This window comes from Cibotium barometz, chromosome 29, assembly GCF_041138505.1.
Source record: "Cibotium barometz isolate CiBa-2024 chromosome 29, ASM4113850v1, whole genome shotgun sequence".
NCBI classification, from domain to species: domain Eukaryota; kingdom Viridiplantae; phylum Streptophyta; class Polypodiopsida; order Cyatheales; family Cibotiaceae; genus Cibotium; species Cibotium barometz.
Window position 1 is genome coordinate 28,711,738 of NC_141074.1, and position 16,736 is coordinate 28,728,473.

Consider the following 16,736-nt stretch of genomic DNA (forward strand, 5'->3'; position numbering starts at 1 on the left):
CTGACATATCCATTGAAGGACAGTTGCCCTCTTTGCCTCATTTAACCACCGTTACTATTCTTCATTTATACCACCATTGGATGGAAGAGTTTCTAGGTCTAAGTCCATTGGTCGAGTTGGAACACCTACACATGCACGTGAGAACAGAAAGTTGTAAGGGTGAAGCACGGGACCTTAGCTACCTTACATGATTGAGAAATCTTTTCCTCCATGGTGACATGATAGGAGGAGAGCTTTTGCTCGGCTCTTGCATGAGCTTAAGATATCTCAATCTTACTAACTGTGTGCACTTAACAAATTTGGTGGGCTTGGGCCAACTGAAGAGCTTACTCATTCTGGACCTTCGCAATTGCAAGAGCTTAACAAATTTGGTGGGCTTGGACCAGCTGCCAGAATTGCACATTCTAATTTTAGATGGGTGTGTGAAAGTTTGAATAATTTGGATGACCAGAAGTGGATGCAGCTTAACACCCTAAGGACGCTTGATTTGGGTGAGTGCCAATTGAGTGAAGACACTCTAGTGGAATGGATTGTCTCGGCATCATCACCATGTTTCCTATACAAAAGAAGGCAGCTGGGTCCTTCACATTGGCATTGAGAAATGCCGAGGGATACCTTGCTTTGATCTTTTTAGTGTGTATGTGTGTTTTTTTTAAATTTTTTTCCAAGTTCCTGATAATAACTAGTGGGTTTAATGATGATGCTTATTATGATGCTGATGAAAAGGCAAGGCAAGAAGACGATGACGATGAGGATGAGGATGAGGAGACCATAGCGATGCGGGAATGGCTCGCACATCGGCTCGTCCCTCACCTCCTTTGTCCCATCGTGCGTGATGATGAGCGTCTCAAAGATGATGATGATGATGATGATGATGATGATGATGCTGTCGATGATGAGTGTCTCATGTCATCCAAGGTCCATCTCGTGCATTACGGAGTTACTGCTAGTCTTATTCTCTCCAAAGGCAACTTACAGAGTTACTGCTATGTCTCTGTTGGGACGTGGATGGGCAACCACATGAACCCACCATTTCTATATTGGTCGACCATGCAGAGGCATTGCTTCCTGATGATATCAACTTGGCAAAGCTTTATTCCTCGGGCAAAGTAGAGGCATGCGGTCATCTCATAGGAGTGCTGGCAGCGGTTGCAGCCTCAAACACACATTCCACCAAGCTACAACTTATGTTCCACCGCTTCCACTTCCTTGAGTATGTAGATGTGGTGAGCTATTCATCGGGTTCTCGTAATCCTCAGCTAACTATGATTTGTCTCTTATATTATATGCTGAGCAAATCTCTCAACATCCAAGAAATGGAGAATCCCAGTAGAATAACCACTCTCACAAATAAGATGAGACTTGGCAAAAAAATATTATCACTCTGACAGTCCCCAACCACATAGAAGTGATAGGATGCTTCAAAGATATGAAGTTTACTCTAGATGTCCTCCAGGAGTTTGGATTTACAACTCAATCATGATTTTGTTAGATAGGCAATTTACGTGCAACGATATTTTTATACTCTAGGAATTTCTTTCCCTAGTAAGGAATATGTCTATTGTATATAGAAATTCTACATGTGAGTTTTCTCAGCTGGTTGGGCATTTTTGTAAGTATATCCAACACTCTTAGTTTTCCTGAGCTATGATTTGTTTTTTTTAATACACTTTAAAAACATTTCTCTATGTGCACACTATAACTGAAGTACTTTTTGTAGTAATTTGTTAAAAAAAACCAGTTTTTCAACTTCAAAGAGCTAAAAATTAGAGCCTAAAATGTAATTATTAGATAATTAAATTTAATTTAATACTAACTTATTAGATAACTAAATTTAATTTAATACTAACTTATTAAATAATTATCCAACGTACTACTTGTACTTTAAAAAAATACACAGTGCTCGTAATGCCACGCAAATTAGCATGTAAATATATAGAACTTGTTGAAAGAAAGGAGCATTTAGATTAGCCTTGATTTAGTCTAATTAGTTTTGGATCAGCTTAGATTAGGATGATTAGCCTACGTTTAGAGACAAGAGAGAGTAATTGACTTGTATTATGATGGTTATCAAAAGGTAGATCCCATGATATTGGCACATATTCACTTCTATATTAGGCCACCCTTTCACACTACAGTTATTAAGGTCCATGGGCATGCCCAAGCCTGGTCCTCATCCTTTGCTCCTTTCACATCCCCTTCATCCCTTGGCCTTGGGTCCAAATTAACTTGAGTCCCTTTTTACTTTGTTACAAACCTTCCCCACCCAAGAGGTTTTATCCTCGAAACTTTAAATATACATGTACAAACTTGCATCCAAGATGAAGTATACCATCAAGGACTCATGTCAATGAAAGAAAGGAGCATCTAGTTTAGAGAGAAGAGAGAGTAATTGACTTGTAATATGATGGTTATAAAAAAGCTTCCCATGATATCGGCCCATATTCACTTATATACTAAGTCACCCTTTCACACTGCACTTATTAATGTCCGTGGGCATGCCCAAGCCTAGTCCTAATCCTTGGCTCCTTTCACATCCCCTTCATCCCTTAGCCTTGGGCCCAAAGTAACTTGACTCTCTTTTTACTTTGTTACAAACCATTCCCACCCAAGAGGTTTCGTCCTTGAAACCTTAGATATACATGTACAAACTTGCACGAATGAAGTATACCATCAAGGACTCATGGCAAGTAGCATGCTCATGCGTGAGCCATGTATGTTGGAGCCAAAAAGACATATGTATGGCTGAAAATTGCTTGCAAGGCCCTCAAATCAAGCCATATCATGAACTCCATAATGGCATATGCACTTCATGAAGCTTCCACACATTTTGCATCCCAAACCAAAAGGTATACGGCTGTCCAAACAATGATTTTCAAAAATTTCAGCAACCAATAATCATTGTTTTTATGCACCAATTGATTCTTTAGAGGAAGCCAACGGATAACCTATCATGAGTTTTAACCTCCTGGATCAAAAGGCAAACCAAGAGACCAATAATCATGCCTCTTTAAGCACAAGTAGCCACCCGTCTCAAAAGGATAGCTACTTTGATTTCCAACCTACACAACTTGGCTACGAGATATACCGAGGTCGAAAGGAAAGCATAACGGTATATCCATCAATCCGGAACATAAATGTAATGTACCATGTACAAGAGTATTTCCATCATCCACCACTGATAATACATCAAAACCATGGTGTGCCACATAGTCTTTCACCATGCATCTCACATGACAAGTGAAAAATTTAAAATTCAACATCCCAATCCCATAAACCATAGAATCACTTAGGCATCCACAAAATCTGAAAAATGCACACCTCAAACTCCATGTCCATATGATCTTTAGTGTCATACTCAAAATTCCCTTGCTACAAAGCATAGAACATGTATCCTCATAATGAATATCTTCATTTTAAGGCTATGATCATCCACATCTTCATAGACATCCTCATCCTCATAATGAATGTGGTAGTACCATGATCATCAACATCAACCACCAACATATCACCGACACATATGTAAACAATCTTATCATGAGAAAGTTCTTTTTTATTTGCATCATGATCCACCACCTCTAAGCCTTCATAGTCAAATAATTGACAATCGTATGTCTGTCAAACAAGATTCAAAAATGGATCATATAATGCAGTGTCATGAACCTTGAATGAACCACTCAATGCATCACCCAATGCATGATCATCACATGAATCACCAACAAATGAGTCATCATCCCATTCGTTCATCAGCAAATGAGTACTCATCCAAAATGTCATCAATGACCTTTTCTTCACAATCAAAGCACTTATGAAAGATGTCCAATGATACCCATTTTAAAGCTTGTGTATCCCCTTTGACCACGAATACATTGGTGACCTGTGCCGATAAAGATTTGGTAACAAAGTATCTCCATCTTCTTGCTGTCCAAAAATTATAGCAAGCATGTCATCCAATTCAACATCCATAACGTGTGTATAAAGATACACGTTATCACACTCCATACATTGGTCAAATTTAAAAGTAAATGGAGATACTCCATTTCTTTTGGTAAAGCACAAATCTAGCAACGTTGAGTGTATAATAGGTCTTCTATCCCCACTCAAAGCAATAGAGAAACCAAGAGTCGGCACCAACAAATCACATACATTCATCCTCCTTATCTTGGGTTCACTTGTAGAAGCTTCACCATCAACCATTGTGCATTTGCTTTCTCCAATCACTCATTTTGAAGAGAAGAGTGTTTGACAATGTGGCTCATTGATAGACAAGGGTGAAGGGTATCTTTGATTGCACATATGCATTGAAGAGGTATCATACATAGGCATACTTGATCCATATGTATCAATTTGATGCATACCAAATGCATTTGCCTGACCTTGGTGCATTGAATATGGAGGGAAGTTCCACTTTCCAAGCATAGGACCATGACTTTGATCACCATAATACATACTAGCTTGAAGAGCATGTAATGTATTTGCATGTGTTGAACCCACAAAGGGCTTACTATCTTGTGATGCACTTTCTTGAAATAAGCTAGGTGCATAAACATGCAACATTAGTTCACCACCATAAGTTTTATGGCCTTTTCTAAGCTCTTATGTGAAGCTAGATAATCCACAATGAGTCTTCTTGATCAGAGCATTGGACTTGTCCACTATGCGTTAGAAAATTTGGTCCATTCTATCAAATCATGTTGAAAAGAATACGCCACATTACTTTTGGGTAGAGCAGTAGCATCTTCTTCTAAAAAGAATATGGCTGAAAAGAATATGCCACATTACTTTTGGGGGTAGAACAGTAGCACCTTCTTCTGCGCAAAAGTTCTTCCCAAGAACTTTTTTTAGAGAAGTGGAACATGCCTTGATGGCTGAAAAGAATATGCCACATTACTTTTGGGCATAAGCAGTAGCAAAACTACTTTTGGGTAGAAGAAGTAGTAGCAATTGTTGTGTATATTATGAACATGACACCCACTGCAATTAGTCATGGTATGGCACCTGAATAGAATTTTACAAGCATAAGACCGGATGTGTCTCACTTGAAAGTGTTTGGGTGTATTAAATATGTGCATGTTTTTGATGAAGTAAGAATAAAGTTGGATCCAGAGATAGAGTAAGAATAAAGTTTTTGATGAAGTAAGAATAAAGTTGGATCCAAAGATAGAGAAATGCATCTTTATTGGTTATGCTATGGAGAGAAAGGGTTATCGATGTTATAATCTTTTGTGTCTGATCTTTCAACAACAGGTCACTCATATGTGGCTGGTGACTTCTAGTGACTCTGAGTAGAGCCTTGATGAGGATCTTGGCATTCCCTCTGTGTGGTTACTCTTGGTGTAAGGAGAACTAGGGTTGTTTTGAGGACACCTAGCAGTGATCCAAGTGTACGTAGGTCTACGAGGGTTGGATATCCTATTGATACGTTGAGATATGATGTATATATAGCCCATCAATATGCTTACATGGTTAAAGCAGTACTTGTATGGCTTGAAGTAGGCACCCAGAGTATGGTCAAACAAGATGGTGGAGTATCTTATTACCATTGGATTTTAGATATCGGATGCAAATTTTTCACTGTATGTGAAAAAGACAGATACAGGGATCATGCTATTAGTCATCTATGTGGATGGCTTGATTTTCACTAGTGATAGTGATGCTGACATACATGATGTTAGGAGGCTTTTGAAGCAGAAGTTTGAGATGAAGGATTTGGGTAAGCTACGATATTCCTTGGACATAGGGGTGGTGAGATCACCTCATGGCATTTTGTTATTACAGAGGTAGTATGACTTGGACATGTTGTCCAAGTATGGTATGAAAGGTTGTAAGCCTATTTCAGTGCGATTGGAGAAGAACACAAAGCTTTCCACAAATATAGGTGAGCTTTTGGAGGACCCCACTACATACGGGCGCATAGTGGGTAGCTTGATCTACATGACCATTTACTAGGCCAGACTTAAGCTATGTTGTTGAACTTGTGAGTGAAATTATGAATGACACTAGAAAGCCACACTTGGATGCGGCTAGATGGATTCTCAGGTACATAAAGTCCGCAATTGCTTATGGACTTTTGTATGAGGCTGGTATAGAGATATAGCTCCATGGGTACATAGATGCTAATTGGGCTATTAGTGTTGTAGATAGGATATCTACCAGTGGTTTTATGTTCTCATTTGGGAGTGGTCTTGTGAGTTGGAGCAGTAAGAAGTAACCAACAATTTCCTTGCCAAGTACAGAGGTAGAGTACAGAGGTTCTGCTATGTGGTAGCTTGTAAGGTATCTTGGTTTTAGAAGCTATGGGTGAGCCCATGGATAGGGTAGTTGTCATATGTTATGAGTAAAAACATGAGTAGCATCCATTCGGCGAGTAACCCAATACACCATGCTTGAACAAAGCACATTGAGGTGCATTATCACTTTGTGAAGAAGAAGGTTCTAGTAGGTGATGTAGATAATTTGGTATATGTGGGGGGGACCCACCCCCACATTCTTGCAAAGTTTGGTCTCCATCGGAGCATGTTTGGGTATGATGGTATGGGGAAGAGCCGGATTTTCCATGGCCTCTTAAGCACCAAGAGACTTGAAAAATCCACAGTGGGCACTAAGAACTAATGCAAACATGCTCCCATGGGGACCAAACTCTGCAAGCATGTGGAGGTGGGTCCCCCCCACATGCTTGCAAAGTTTGGCCTCCATCGGAGCATGTTTGGGTACGATGGTATGGGGAAGAGATAGATTTTCCATGGCCTCTTAAGCACCAAGAGACTTGAAAAATTTGCACACTGGATGCTAAGAACTAATGCAAACATTCTCTGATAGGGACCAAACTTTGCAAAGCATGTGGCACTTCGCCCCCCCACATGCTTGCAAAGTTTGGTCTCCATCCGAGCATGTTTGGGTACGATGGTATGGGGAAGAGCCGGATTTTCCATGGCCTCTTAAGCACCAAGAGACTTGAAAAATCCACACTGGGTTGTGCTAAGAATTCCACTTCTCTAAAAGAAGTTTTTGGGAAGAACTTTTGTGCAGAACAAGGTGCTACTGTTCTACCCAAAAGTAATGTGGCATATTCTTTTCAGCCATATTCTTTTTAGAAGAAGATGCTACTGCTCTACCCAAAAGTAATGTGGCGTATTCTTTTCAACATGATTGATAGAACGGACCAAATTTTCCAACGCATAGTGGACAAGTCCAATGCTTTGATCAAGAAGACTCATTGTGGATTATCTAGCTTCACAGAAGAGCTTATGAAAGGCCATAAAACTTATGGTGTTGAACTAATGTTGCATGTTTATGCACCTAACACATTTCAAGAAAGTGGACCACAAGATGGTAAGCCCTTTGTGGGTTCAACATATGCAAATACATTACATGCTCTTCAAGGTAGTATGTATTATGGTGATCAAAGTCATGGACCTATGCTTGGAAAGTGGAACTTACCTAAATATTTAATGCAACAAGGTCGGGCAAATGCATTTGGTATGCCTATGCATCAAATTGATACATATAGATCAAGTATGCCTATGTATGATACCTCTTCAATGCATATGTGCAATCAAAGATAACCTTCACCCTTGTCTATCAATGAGCCACATTGTCAAACACTCTTCTCTTCAAAAGGAGTGATTGGAGAAAGGAAATGCACAATGGTTGATGGCGAAGCTTCTACAAGTGAACCCAAGATAAGGAGGATGAATGTATGTGATTTGTTGGTGTCGACTCTTGGTTTCTCTATTGCTTTGAGTGGGGATAGAAGACCATTTATACACTCAATGTTGCTAGATTTGGGCTTTGCCAAAAGAAATGGAGTATCTCCATTTACTTTTAAATTTGACCAATGTATGGAGTGTGATAACGTGTATCTTTATACACACGTTATGGATGTTGAATTGGACGACATGCTTGCTGTAATTTTTGGACAGCAAGAAGATGGAGATACTTTGTTACCGAATCTTTATCGACAGGTCACCAATGTATCCGTGGTCAAAGGGGATACACAAGCTTAAAATGGGTATCATTGGACGTCTTTCATAAGTGCTTTGATTGTGAAGACATGGTCATTGATGACATTTTGGATGAGTACTCGTTTGTTGATGAACAAATGGGATGATGACTCATTTGTTGGTGATACACGTGATGACCATGCTTTGGATGATCATGCATTGGGTGATGCATTGAGTGGTTTGTTCAAGGTTCATGACAATGCATTATATGATCCATTTTTGAGTCTGGTTTGATAGATATATGATTGTCAATTATTTGACTATGAAGGCTTAGAGGTGGTGGATCATGATGCAAATAAAAAAGAACTTTCTCATGATAAGATTGTTTACATATGTGTTGGTGATATGTTGGTGGTTGATTTTGATGATCATGGTACTACCACATTCATTATGAGGATGAGGATGTCTATGAAGATGTGGATGATCGTAGCCTTAACAATGAAGATATTCATTAGATACATGTTCTATGCTTCGTAGCAAGGGAATTTTGAGGATGACACTAAAGATCATATGGACATGGAGTTTGAGGTGTGCATTTTTTAGATTTTGTGGATGCCTAAGTGATTCTATGGTTTATGGGATTGGGATGTTTAATTTTGGATACATCACTTGTCATGTGAGATGCATGGTGAAAGACTATGTGGCACACCATGGTTTTGATGTATTGTCGTTGGATGATGGAAATACTCTTGTACATGGTACATTACATTTATGTTCCAAATTGATGGATATACCGTTATTCTTTCCTTTCGACCTCGGTATATCTGGTAGCCAAGTTGTGTAGGTTGGAAATTATAGTAGCTATCCTTTTGAGACCAGTGGCTACTTGTGCTTAAAGAGGCATGATTATTTGTTCTCTTGGTTTGCCTTTTGATCCAGGAGGTTAAAACTCATGATAGGTTATCCTTTGGCTGCCTCTGAAGAATCAATTGGTGCATAAAAACAATGATTATGGGTTGCTGAAATTTTTCAAAATCACTGTTTGGACAGCCGTATACCTTTTGGTTTGGGATGCAAAATGTGTGGAAGCTTCATGAAGTGCATATGCCATTATGGAGTACATGATATGGCTTGATTTAAGGGCATTGCAAGCAATTTTCAGCCATACTTTTGTCTTTTTGGCTCCAACATACATGGCTCATGCATGAGCATGCTACTTGCCATGAGTCCTTGATGGTATACTTCATCTGTGCAAGTTTATACATGTATATCTAAGGTTTCAAGGACGAAACCTCTTGGGTGGGAATGGTTTGTAATAAAGTAAAAAGGGAGTCAAGTTAATTTGGGCCCAAGGCTAAGGGATGAATGGGATGTGAAAGGAGCCAAGGATTAGGACTAGGCTTGGGCATGCCCACAGACATTAATAAGTGCAGTGTAAAAGGGTGTCCTAGTATATAAGTGAATATGGGCCGATATCGTGGGAACTTTTTCATAACCATCATAATACAAGTCAATTACTCTCTCTTCTCTCTAAACTTAGGCTAATCATATTAATCTAGGTTAATCCAAGGCTAATTAGGCTAAATGGAGGCTAATCTAGATGCTCCTTTCCTTCATATATGGGCCAATATCATGGGAGCCCTCTGATAACCATCATAATACAAGTCAATTATTCTCTTCTCTGTAGACTTAGGCTAATCATCATAATCTGAGCTAATCCAAGACTAATTAGGCTGAATTGAGGCTAATCTAGATGCTCCTTTCTTTCATTGACATGAGTCCTTGATGGTATACTTCAGCTTGGATGCAAGTTTGTACATGTATATTTGAAGTTTCGCGGATAAAACCTCTTGGTTGGGGAAGGTTTATAACAAAGTATAAAGGGACTCAAGTTAATTTGGACCCAAGGCCAAGGGATGAAGGGGATGTGAAAGGAGCCAAGGATGAGGACCAGGCTTGGGCATGCCCATGGACCTTAATAAGTGTAGTGTGAAAGGGTGGCCTAATATAGAAGTGAATATGGCCCAATATCATGGGATTTACCTTTTGATAACCATCATAATACAAGTCAATTACTCTCTCTTGTCTCTAAACATAGGCTAATCATCCTAATCTAAGCTGATCCAAAACTAATTAGACTAAATCAAGGCTAATCTAAATGCTCCTTTCTTTCAACAAGTTCTATATATTTACATGCTAATTTGAGTGGCATTATGAGCACTATGTATTTTTTAAAAGTGCGAGTATTACATTGGATAATTATCTAATAAGTTAGTATTAAATTAAATTTAATTATCTAATAATTAAACTTTAGCGCTTTGAAGTTGAAAAATTGATTTTTTTTAAAAAAAAATACTACAAAAAGTACTTCAGTTATAGTGTGCACATAGAGAAATGTTTTTAAAGTGTTAAAAAAAAAACAAATCATAGCTCAGGAAAACTAAGAGCGCTGGATATACTTACAAAAACACCTAGCCAGCTGAGAAAACTCACATGTAGAATTTCTATATACAATAGATGTATTCCTTAGTAGGGAAAGAAATTCCTAGAGTATAAAAATATCGGTGCACGTGAATTGCCTGCCTAACATAATCATGATTGAGTTGTAAATCCAAACTCCTGGAGGACATCTAGAGTAAACTTCACATCTTTGAAGCATCCTATCACTTCTATGTGGTGGGGACTGTCAAAGTGATAATATTGTTTACCAAGTCTCATCTTATTTGTGAGAGTCGTTATTCTACTGGGATTCACCATTTCTTGAATGTTGAGAGATTTGCTCAGCATATAATATAAGAGACAAATCATAGTTAGCTAAGGATTATGAGAACCCGGTGAATAGCTCACCACATCTACATACTCAAGGAAGTGGAAGCGGTCCTCGTCGCTATATCACACGGTGTCTTTAAGAGGCGCCTCAAGTGGGATCGACGGCTGAGATGAGCGCGCTGTTCTCAGCCGTCGGATCACATGCGCGAAAAACTAAAGTAGGACAAGCGAAGCGCGAATGGGAATCGATCTCGGCCGTCGGATCACGTGCGCGCAAAAGTAAACTAGGACAAGGGCAGCTAAACTGGCAATCGCGGATCGTACGTCTGAGTTGAGCGGGCGATTCATGGCCGTCGGATAACACCGCTAAAACCTAGCTGGTGAGGGATTTGGCGGATGGCTGATTTGGAGACGGAGGATTTGGCGGTGCTCCCGTCTGAGGGATATAGCGTAACATCCACTTGGCATGCATAGAGGTATGTGAAAACATTCTTATGTTTTGTTCGAATGTTAACCCAATGGTCATTAGAGACAATGCGTTGGTTGACATAACTAGAGAGAGAAACATTTCAAAGGCATATGCAAACGATGATGATTTATGAGACTAATGCATAAACTTGGAGTTTATTGACAATGCAACAACTCCTCCAAACGCATATGCCACGTTGCCAACAATGATGATTTTATGGATTGACTTTCAATAGAGTGTCCTTTGTATAGCATGATATATGGCATTTTTTGTATTGGATCAATTGAGACAAATTAAGATAAACATTGTAGGTGCCAAAACAACCAAACCTCTATTGGGTTTAGAGATTTTTGAATCTTAATCATTTTTCAAGATTTTCTTCTTAAGAAATCTATTGGTTGCATGTAGTGGACAATTAATCAGGTTTGAGCATCTTTCATTGTCATTCAAAAAATGCCCGCTTCCACCTTGTCATATGTTCCTTCCACCATCCCTTTTGATCCCTTTTACTCAAATAAGCTTGCTTAGCACTAAACATTGAAGGTAATTTGCTCTCTCTCTCTCTCTCTCTCTCTCTCTCTCTCTCTCTCCCTTGTCTCTAAATCACTCAGTCTATTTGATATGTGGTAGAAAAATCAAAAAACAAGGTCTGCGCAGTAAACTAAGAAAAGTAGGGAAAGTAGGACTGTGTAGTAAACTAGGACTGTGAGCAAACTACGACAGTCAAAGGGATAGATGAATAGCATTATATTAAGAAAATTTTTTCCCTTTTTCAAACATGATAACTTTCTAAATATGTCCATGTGTGTGTAGGATGAGCTTGTGGATTGAAGATCGTGGAAAAGATGGCCCAAGTGAGAAACTACGATCGAAGAATACTTGGTGCCTGATACAAGTAGCCAAGAATCTAGTTGGAGTCAAGAAGAGGATGGTTTCTTTGCACAAAGGGTTGAAAGAAAAGGAATTGAAGAAAGTGCCAAAGAGTCACTTAATCCACTACTTTATCTATCGCCTATATATTTCTCTGAAAGCAAAGAAATTGAAGAAAGTGCCAAAGAGTCACTTAATCCACTACTTTATCTATCGCCTATATATTTCTCCTTTGATAGGAGAAGTTATGATGTGATGGTCAGTGTTATTCAAGGGAATTTGTCGATGACCATTGAGAGTCTTAAGACTTTCGATTCTAGAGGAATCCTTGATTTGAAGAAATGGAGGCGAATGAAGGAAAACCTTTGCGTGGATCAAAATCAAGATGGCTCCCTTGTGCTTTGCTTTAAGTCATTTCCAAATTCAAGGATATCATGCATAGAGGAATGGGAAAATATTGTCATGACATGTCATAATATATTGGAGTGTGGAGATCATAGAGGGATAAAGGAAACCCTTGAAACCATTAAAGAAACATGGTGTGTTGACATTCGTCAACATGGAATCCCTATTTCTTATGTAAAGGACTTCATTAATTCTTGTGCTTGCAGAAACATGGTAAAAGGAGTTGATGGAGATTCTATTCCACGTTGGCTTCAAAAGAACCCAAAAAGAGAACCCACAACCATTTTGAATATTGATAGCTCTAATGTGGAGAGGCATTTGATAGAGATAATGATAGAGCACAAAGTGAGGCTTGTGAAAGTTCGCTCAACAAAAAACCAAGGGCCATCAAAGAGGGTTGTTGATTACTTGTGCCATAGAGGTGGAGAACCTAGTCAAAAGGGGACACTAAGGAGATTGAGGACCTCAAAGAAGTGTCACTGTCCATTTAAGGTACAAGTGGAGTATTTGAATACAAAAGACAAAGCAATTATTTCATTATATGCTTCTCATAAGGGACATGTTCCTGGCACTCGAAATGATCTATATCATTTGCCAGTCCATCCTATTGTCATTGAGCGTTGTATAGAGGATTTGTTTGACATTGGTAGCTCTCGCCATGTAGCAAGGATGTCACTCTCAAAAGAGAGATTGCATATGGAGAAATCTTCAGACCTAGATCGCACGATCTTTAGGTTTTTCATGATTCCAAAAGAGGTCTCCATGTTGTCATACCAAGTACGCAATCAAGGTAGCATTCTAATACTCATTGACATTCTTGGTTTCTTTTCTATGTGAATAGATATTCTTGACATTCATGTTATTGCAAACAAAGCTACAGAAGATGATTGGGCATTGATGTACATGGAATGCTTGAAACTAAAGACACAAAACAAGGTAAGTTTGGTGGTTTTTCTTGACATCATTGGAGTTCCTTTATTTCTTACCATACATTCTTAATTGCATGTTTCGTGGATATAGGTGCTATATTGTCAGCCCTACAATCCTCAAGCAAAGGAAGACAAAGACAAACCATTCATTCTTATTATTCAAGATACGTGGATGTTACAAATGGCACTTCAATTCTCCTTGCATAACTCATGGGCTATTGATAGTACTTTCAAGACAAATAAATTTGGCCTACCATTATATGCAGCTGTACTACCAAACCAACTTGGAGTTGGCATTCCAGTGTGGTGTATGATGTGCACTAATGACCCAGGCTCTCATCAAGAGAGCATTGCCTTGGAGATTACTATGAAAATGATTTTTTCAAGAATGGGAGATACTCGTCCTACAGCTCTAGTCATTGACAAGTGTCCACAAGAACTACAGCCATTGCTTAAGGTGGTTGACGAAGATCCCCATTGTTGGGTTCAACAAGAGCAAGAAACTTGCCAACAAGTTGCATGCCATGTCATCCTATGTTGGTTCCATGCTAAGAAAGCTTGGGTTGAGAATTTGTTACCACAAGTAAGAGATTGCAATATTTCAAGGCTATGGGCTGTGGGTATACAGTAAACTAGGACTGGATAGTAAACTAGGACTGTGCATTAACTAGGACTGGATAGTAAACTAGGACTGTGCATTAACTAGGACTGTGCAGTAAACTAGGATTGTGCAGTAACCTAGGACTACGTAATTGAGAGTAGCTTAGGATATTTGATTCAATATGAGTTTTGGGTTATAATTTAACCTCTAACAAAAATGTGAAAAATGTAGGTTTCCAAAGAACTGCAGGATGAGATCTACACATCAATGTCAAATCTCATGCACTCAGTTACAGAAATGGAATTCGAACAGAAGTATCAACATTTCTTACAATGTTACAATGCACATGACAATATCATTCGATATGTAACAAATGGTTGGTGTGGGTCTACTTGTGTATGGCGAAGGCGATGGCCAAAATTTGGCCGATTGTTCTCTTATGGGAATGTTGATACCACTAACTTTTGGAGCGCCTATGGCAGTACATAAAATACACTCTCTTGGATGCACAAATCAACCGGTCCATGCTTGAATTTATACATGCTCTTGTGGGCGATTCAAAGACTGGCAGGCGCATGGGTGGAACTATGCTTGAGTTCTTCAAGCAAAAGCAAGAAATAGGTAATATCACTAGTTCTTTTAACATTTTTGTTGTATTCATTTAAAGTATCTTAAATCCTCTTCTTGACATTTGTATTTCTTGATCTAGCCGATTCTGGGCGCTTTAGTATTCGTGGATCATCAAAGATGCACACTTCAAGGTTGTATGCTGGGGAGAGAATATTACAACGATTTGAAAGTGACCCCTCATCGTTGAAAGTTATCAATGAAATGGCCTTGTCATTCAAGATTCAAAGCACCTCTTCTTCAAGCCAATGGTATCATGTGAGTATGCAATCTAATTATTGTGATTGCCCCGATTGGACAAGTGACTGCAAGCACTTATATGGCATAAGATTGATAATGAGGCATCACTTTCCTGAGTTATACAACTTTCTTCCCATTATTGACAATGCACGCACCTTGGGAATGGTTTCTATGGATCATGAGATTTGTGAGACTTCTGCAAGCCCTTGTAATCAGATGGACATGAAAGAGGCCAACACAAGTGAAGACATTCATCTCTGCATTGAGGAATTTAGAAGAATTTTAAGTCAAATAGAGGAAGAATTAGACACAAAGGACTCTACAGAAAAAGAATTATGCTTGACACAGCTACAGACCTCAAAGGAGTACCCCTCAAATATTATCAAGCCAAAGGAGATTGACATGCCTACAAGAGGGAGTGTTCATCAAATTCAAGCACATGTGACGACAACTAGGCTTTGCCATGGAAGGCCAAGAGAGCCTTTCAATACCATTCCAACTTCATTTCAGGAAGCTGAATTGTGTCCCCCCAACAAACGAGCTCATGTAACCGGTGTATTGAGAAGAAAACATCAACGTGGTAGACATCGTATTCAATTTGATAAAAGACCACATTGCTGGTGCCCACATTGCTGCACAAAAACATTGTTGGTAGACCCCCTTTCTATCCTCTCTTGTCACACTTGCCATGGTTTATTGCCTTTAACTGAAAGACATGCTCCCGTCGGTGTTGAAGACATCCTCATAAACAAGGATGTGCTATTATGCGATGGATTACAAAGCTTGCAATGTAAGATCATGTCTTGTTTGTATGGTGATTGTAAGGATGAGGAGAGACACTTTTCTTTGACTCTTCCAAGTGGACAAGTCCTCGAAAAGATATACACATCGCGCGTTAGGCTTATGCTATTGTACACTTGATATATGAGGATGGTGGCAAGTACTGTGTTATTTTTCAGTATTTGTGTGGCATTGGATGTATGTATGATCTCTCTCATTGGTAAGCCTTTCCACATAAACTAGGACTGTGCGGTAAACTAGGACTGTGCAAAAACTAGGACAAGCCAAAGTACAAATGTTGTGAAATGGTGGCAAGTACACACTTATTTTTCAGTATTTGTGTGGCATTGGATCTATGTATGATCTCTCTCATTGGTAAGCCTATCCACATAAACTAGGACTGTGTAGTAAACTAGGACTATGCAAAAACTATGTCCATTTAAAGTACAGGGACTGTGCAGTAAACTAGGACTGTGCAGTAAACTAGGACTATGCAAAAACTAGGACTGTGCAGTAAACTAGGACTGTGCAAAAACTATGTCCATTTAAAGTACAAATGGAAGTATTTGTGTGGCATTGGATGTATGTATGATCTCTCTCATTGGTAAGTGTGTATGATCTCTCATTGGTAAGCATTTGGATGATCTCTCTCATTGTTTATATGGTGATTATAAGGACTTTGTAGTAAACTAGGACTGTGTAGTAAACTAATACTGTGCAAAAACTAGGACTATGCAGTAAACTAGGACTATGCAAAACCTAGGACAAGCGGAAGTACAAATGGAAGTCTCACGTAATATTTATAGCGTAAGCGACAATGGACTTTGCCTTTGAAATTGCCAATGGATGATATTGAAGACTCGTAAAGCCAATGAGGTTTGCAAGTAGCCTCACATCGATACAAAGTGCAGTTTTGCATAAAGTAATAACCAAGGAGTAAACCAAAAATAACTACTGCATTGACACATGTATTGAACTCATCCAATACAAAATCTTTACAACCAAAACATTTAGCATTCCATGGAAGTGTAGCCTTTCAAGAAGTGTACAACTTATCTCGAAATATAATTTTGTACCAACTATAAAATCCCAAAGTAAGACTT

At 38.9% G+C, this 16,736-nt stretch overlaps 1 pseudogene; it reads left to right on the forward strand.

The window, feature by feature from the left end:
- The first annotated feature begins 13,758 nt into the window (after positions 1-13,758).
- LOC147622012 (uncharacterized) lies at positions 13,759-15,403 on the forward strand (annotated as a pseudogene).
- Positions 15,404-16,736: the final 1,333 nt, after the last annotated feature.